This window comes from Triticum aestivum, chromosome 1A, assembly GCF_018294505.1.
Source record: "Triticum aestivum cultivar Chinese Spring chromosome 1A, IWGSC CS RefSeq v2.1, whole genome shotgun sequence".
In the NCBI taxonomy this organism is placed as follows: domain Eukaryota; kingdom Viridiplantae; phylum Streptophyta; class Magnoliopsida; order Poales; family Poaceae; genus Triticum; species Triticum aestivum.
This window is the reverse complement of record NC_057794.1, coordinates 114,819,194-114,825,912: the sequence shown is the minus strand read 5'-3', so window position 1 is coordinate 114,825,912 and position 6,719 is coordinate 114,819,194. Positions and strand designations below refer to the sequence as shown.

Below are 6,719 nucleotides of genomic sequence, written 5' to 3'. Positions count from 1 at the left end.
ACACAATGATGAACTTATCCAAAAACTCCATAAACACCTTGTTCATCATGTTCATAAAATAGGCAGGTGCATTAGTCAGGCCAAATGACATAGCGGTATACTCATATAGCCCATACCTTGTGGTAAAAGCTGTCTTAGGTATGTCCTGCTCTCGAATCTTCAATTGGTGATAACCTGATCACAGATCGATCTTGAAAAACACCTTAGCTCCTTGCAGCTGATCAAACAAATCATTGATCATCAGCAGTGGGTACTTGTTCTTGATCGTTACTTAATTTAATCCACGATAATCAACAACCATCCTTAATGATCCAACCTTCTTCTCCACTAGAAGTACTGGTGATCCCCAAGGTGACGAGCTTGGGTGAAATATATCCCTTATCCAGTAACTCCTTAATCTGCTTCTTAATTTCTTCTAAATCCTGTGCGGGCATCCTGTACGGTCTCTTAGATATTGGCCCTGTGCCTGGCAAAAGTTCTATCAAAAACTCTATGTCTCTATCCGGTGGCATGCCTGGCAACTCTTCTGGAAATACATCCGGAAATTCCTTCACCACTGGTACTTCCTCCTGTACTACTCCTGATAAGCAATTTACTTGAGTCCTATTCGGCACATGCCGGGATACATACTTGATCCTTCTTCCTTCTGGGGTGGTGAGTAAAATCGTCTTACTGGCGCAATCGATGTTTCCTCCATACATCGATAGCCAATCCATACCCAGAATCACATCCAAACCTTGCGATTCCAAAATTATCAGATCGGAGGGGAAAACATGCCTACCTATGGCCAATGGCATCTGAAAACATCCATGGCTTGCCCTATACTCTGCTCCGGGTGAGGTTACTAACATGGGTGTCTTAAGTACTCTAGTGGGCAGGTTATACTTATCCACAAATCCCCTTGATATGTATGAATGTGATGCACTAGTATCAAAAAGAACGACTGCAGTAAAGGACTCAACCAAAAACTTACCAATTACTGCATCTGGCTGGGCTTCGATCTCCTCCACGTTAACGTGATTCACTTGTCCCCTGTTGAAAGGGTCGGGCTTCTTCCCGGAGCTTCCATTGCCATTTCCATTCTTAGCTTCATGACATTCATTGGCATAATGTCCGATCTTCTGACACTTGTAGCAAGTAACGTGGCTTCGATCCTTCTTGGTGGGTGTTGCCGGGTTGGAACGGTTTTGTCCGCTACTTCCTCCATTACCATTGCCATTCGTGGGGCCATTATGGTTGTGCGAACTTCCTCCATTATGGGTGTGGCCTCCATAGTTATGAACAAGTCCTCCCGAGTTCGGGGTGAAACATGATCTCTGCTGGGCTCCAGAATTACACTTCCCCTGTCCATACTTCCTCTTGTGGCTATCAATCTGTTGCTGCTTCCCTTCAAGCATGAGAGCTCTATCCACCAACTCCTGATAGTTATTAAAATTGGTTACCATCAACTGCATGCTTAGCTCATCATTCAGTCCCTCCAGAAATTTCTCCTTCTTAGCTGCATCCGTAGCAACGTCATCTGGAGCATAACGTCACTACACCACAACACTTAATTGGGGGCAATTAACTGCCGGGAGAAGTATGTGAATAAGGGCAAAAATCTGTCGGAAAGCTTGTTACTGCCGGTAGAAGTACTTTAGGGCAGAAAAACTGCCGGTAGAACTTGGCGAACAAGGGCGCATAAACTGCCGGTAATCACGTCCACATTAAAGGGCGCACTATCTGCCGGGACAACCAAGCCATGACCCATTAGCTGCCGGGGACTGTAGTATTTCAGCGGGAGACCGAAATAATATTGGGCCAAGGCGCGCGCTAGCGAGGGTAGGCCCGCGAGAGGCAAAAATTTTGGCATCGAAGGAAGTATAGACTCGGCCCCAATCTCCCAGAATCTTCTTCCAAATTGCCCCCAAATCGAGTCTATTGTGCCCTCGCCGCCGCCCCCAACCGCGATGTGCCCTCGCCGCCGCCCTGCAACCACCGCCACTCCGACCATTGCCGGCGTCGCCCCCAGCACCCCACCGTAGCGCCGCCGAGCACCAACTAACACGGATCTAATTCCCCGCCGGCCGGCCCCGTCGCCGAGCCCTTCGCCCCTGTCAAGTATCCTCAGATCTCGTCCGCCGTTCGCTTCATTCCCAGCGCCGCCCAAATGTGGTCTATCCATCCACGCATTCTCCTCTCGCAGCACCATCTACTTGGCATCTCTCCCGAACTGCCGAGATGAGGCATGCGCCGGGCTAGGGTTTGGCGCCGCCGGCCCTCCTGGTCGTCCTACTCCGGTGCTTGCTCCTCCGCCGCTGGTCCACCTCGACGTCGTGCTCGCCCATCATCCTTTGTCCGTGCTCCCCCAGTTCGTGCTTCTACGGCCTCCCCCTCTTGTACTTCGAGCCTAAGGTATTGCCCCTGGTGCTTCCCGTTCTCTTGATTCTTTTCAGTTTTTCTATTAACGTAGCAATAATCAATAGTTGACACACTTGTGAGAAACTTATGCTTACATTTACTTATGCGTGTGCCTTGCAGAATCACAGGTCAATAGATGTTGGTGTTCAAATTACAGGTAATACCATTTAAAATTTTCAATGATTAATGACACCACGTGAGCTCATATGCCAAATGTTCTTCCTCTGGTTTGAAGAAAATAGCAGAGCACTCGAATGGAAGAATATATCTGGAACCGTCAGCCTTACAAAGTGCTATTTTCAGCTGCATGTTTTACTAATAGTTGCTGTGCCTGGTATCTTGTCTGACCTGGAACATATGGTCATTTTAGTAATAGCAACGTCAAAGTAGAAATTAGGTTGGGCAGGGAATTCTTCTGTTTGTTTATAGTTTCTAGCCAGTAATATAGTTCTTGTGTTGTTTTGGCCGTGTTTGGGTTCCTTTTGCTTTCTCTTCTGTTGGTTATCCTTTTGCATTTGCTTTGCCTCTAATGCTTGCTTTGTCTGTTGCAGGAGACAGGAGACACTCGCAGTTTGGCTGTGTCCATGCTGCTGCTTTTGCCTAAGATGGATTCAATTAATTGAGGTATGCTCCAGATATAGATATGAATTTGTTTTTCCTTTTGGGCAGAAAGCTAGCTAGAAGTAAACTAAGATATTTGTAAGTGCTTCCTTGCACCTGCAGTTGTTTTCTTATTCAACTTTGCTATACATAAATACAGGTTTGTTCTTTTGGGGTACAGAGCTAGCTAGAAATAAGCAAGGGCTTCCTTCATGTGGATGTTTGGTTCTTATTCCAGTTTTGCCTTACATATATGAATTGCATATGTGAATTTTCTTTTGAGAAAAACAAGGGCAACGTCTAGGTGTCAAGTAATGTTATACATATGAGATTAGAGTATCTTCCTCAGCTTCGAGCGATACCATCTTAGGTACATGTAAAAGTATATACTTTGCTGCACATATCGGATGTTCTCACATACATGGACTGCACCTTATTTCTGTCTGTGAGAACCTCACTGCCGAGAAAAAAGTCTGTAGTTTTCCGTGCGAGCTAAGCAGCATATGAAAAGGAAAGATCTGTATATGTATGCAGTTCTGTTCATTTTTAACATCCCGCCATACAGATAATTGTAGTTTGTAGATTGTATGCTATACTGACTTGCCTTTGGTCTGACCTGAAAGAAAGGTTTCATTGCTGTTTCATGTAGTCGTTTATGACCCCTTGAATGCACACAATTTTCTTTTCTCATCTAATAGCTATGAAAGAAGATGCATGAGAACTATGGCTTATGTAATCTTCAGAGATTCATCAAGTTGCAATTATGTTTTTAAAATTACTTACATTACAGATTGTACTGAGGTTCTATACATACTTTCTAAGTATTTTGAGAATACTACAGTTTTTCATGATACTATAATTTTATTTAGTTAGGTGTTTGGTTATCACTAAAATCTCAGATATTAATATCAGAGTATTTACAAAACAAGAGTAGTAAAGGATGCACACTAATAGTCAGTTTAGTTTCTGTTTCTTCACAGATTGTACTGAGGTTCTTTATTTTTACTTACACTACAAAAGTGTTAAACTGCATTTACTATGTCCTTCAAATTTCATTAATCCTGCTGCAAGTTGTTTCTAAACATATGTCAAAGATTCCAGTTATGTTTGTCCCAATGTGGTTTAAAACTCCTTACTATTTTAGTGAACTGCATGCTCTTGGTTTTCCCCCATTGACCTTTGTTGCTCTGAATTTGGCGCCTGGGTAGTGTAGCAGTACTTGTTACATGCAGGTAGTGTTAGAAATCAGCACTAATTCAGATTTCCTTCCATCATTGCTGCTTAGCAGTCACATTTCTTCGCTGAAGGATAGAATCATGGAGTGACAGAAGCTTTGGGAAAAAGGGCTGGAGCTCTAGGGCTTATGGTGGTTCTACCTAGAAATTGTTACAAACAATCTTGTCCCTAAAATTTAAACATCTAACTAAATCTAGGGACTTCTCACAAGCCTCTCACTGTTAATATATATTTATTGACATTGTTGTTAACCTATATCCTGGTTCGAGTAGTACACTGAATATTGTTAGTATATATTATTACTCAATGGTTTTGAATTAAAGCTATACATTTCTTCTTTTACACTCTAGACCAACTAATACTAAACCTGATAAAAGAGAATGCTACAACAAACACCTAAAATTGTCATAGCTACAGAACCATGTAATATGTACTTACTGATATATTCTACCAAGGAATATAATTCAAGCTACTTGTCATTGTTTTATTTTTTCAGATGGAGGTGGATTATAATACTTTGGTGATAATAACACCAGCCTTACAGCCATATCATTTACGAATAACTCCATAAGGTAATGTAATAAGTTCCTTCTTGGAAGATGTTCTTTTGAGATCAAATGTCTGGCAGGCATTATCTGTCTCTGCATGTTGCAGATTCCAATGTATATCTTGAGAAAGAAGTTTGCTTGAGGAACAGAGTATTTTCCCATAAGATGTTTATGAATTACTTATGGCAATGAATCAGAGTTTGGAACCACATGCTTATTCATTGTTAGTATTGGCCTGAAACTTAATATATAACTACCACTCTGCTTCTGCACTTTTGAAAGCTTAGAATTGTTAATATGATTCAGTTTCTTAAATTAAAGCTAATTGTGGACATCTTTAGTGTCTTTGCCTTATTAGAAGTGTCATTTGATGATAACGTGCTAGAATTCAAGTTTTTCTGCTGGTAACACCCTCGTCATCTTGAGAAGTTCTATATTATTATTTCCTTAAGATATTTGCAAGCCTATCAAAATTCCTTCTCAAAATTCCTGTCATCTTGTAGTGACAATCCTCAAGCTGATAAGGATTCAATTTAGTTTTCCTTTTTTTTCGCTGGCTAACCTGCTTATACCACTTTCTCTGTATAAGATAGGTACACCTAGTGGTTACTGTTAATATTTGTACAGACTTTTCACACTATATTTGGACGAGAAGTAAGATAAGCTTGCTACTGTCAAGATGATAGAAAATGGACATGGTCTCTACTAAAGAAGAGATTACTCTAGAGATGTTACTGTTTTCTCTAGGTTTCAAAACATATGCGCTGTTGTATGTGGCCATGCGGCTGTTGTATGTGATTGTTGCAACACCTTCCTATTAATATTTGTACAGACTTTGCACACTACATTTTGATGAGAAGTAAGATTAGCTTGCTACTTGTTAAGATGATAAGAAATGGACATTTTCTCTACTATAGTAGAAATTACTCTAGATATGTTACTATTGCTCTATATTGCAGAACATAGAACATATGCGGCTGTTGTATGCAGTGGCGAATCTACGGAGTAAATGTAGGGTAGGCTCAACTGTAATTATGCCATTGAGATGGGCTGGGAAACAGCAGTTTTGCTGCGCTGGGGTCTAATCTTTGGTACTAAAAAAGAAATTACTCTTGTTGGAGGGCAGGCTTAAGCCTGTTAAAGCATGCCTAGTAGATTCGCCCCTGGTTGTATGTGATTATTGTAACATCTTCCTTAAGTTCTGAATGCAATAACATTTTCTGATCTATTGCAGATTTCCCAAAGTTCTGAATTCAATAACATCTTCTGATCTATTGCAGATTTCCCAAAGTTCTGAATGCAATAACATCTTCTGATCTAATGCAGATTTCTCAAAGGACCTTCAAGTTGCTGAAGATTTGGAAGACCTACAATTAAGTTGGTGGAGTGATAATGTCATTTGTCTTGTTTGTTGAACCTAGAGACTTGATATGCTCATTTTGTTGGTTATTAAGCTCATTTTGGTTGTGTGGCACACATCTAGAAACATATGTACATCTCCTTTTGTGGCACTATTTTATTTTGGTTGTGTGGCAAACATATATGTACTCCTTTTGTGGCACAACCTCCTTATATATGGACGAATGAAGTTTTAAGGTTTTCAATGAAGCTTATATGTTACTTTGATTGAGTGGAAGGTATAAATTGTGTGATGTTAACTGATTACTTAGACATATATAATGGATCGATATTACATAATATGGATGCCTAGAACATTTTGCTAGTGAAATCAACTTGCCGGCATAATATCTGCCGGCTAAACATGCTAATGCAGGTAGTCGAACTGCCGGTAATGGTATCTGCCGGGAGAATATAAACTGCCGGCAAATACATGGGTCAGGGCGGAAAAACTGCCGGGAGAAGTTTATCTGCCGGGACAAGTAATCCTCGGCAGCCGTTCTCGTGGCAGTTCTATCTGCCGGGAGAACTACTGTC

General features: G+C 41.2%; 1 long non-coding RNA gene across 1 annotated transcript; it reads left to right on the top strand.

The window, feature by feature from the left end:
* The first annotated feature begins 1,767 nt into the window (after positions 1-1,767).
* Positions 1,768-6,408, top strand: LOC123039841 (uncharacterized). The gene is made up of 5 exons (XR_006417999.1): positions 1,768-2,394; positions 2,521-2,557; positions 2,952-3,024; positions 4,733-4,808; positions 6,111-6,408. It is a non-coding gene; the product is annotated as an uncharacterized lncRNA (long non-coding RNA).
* The last annotated feature ends 311 nt before the right edge of the window (positions 6,409-6,719 follow it).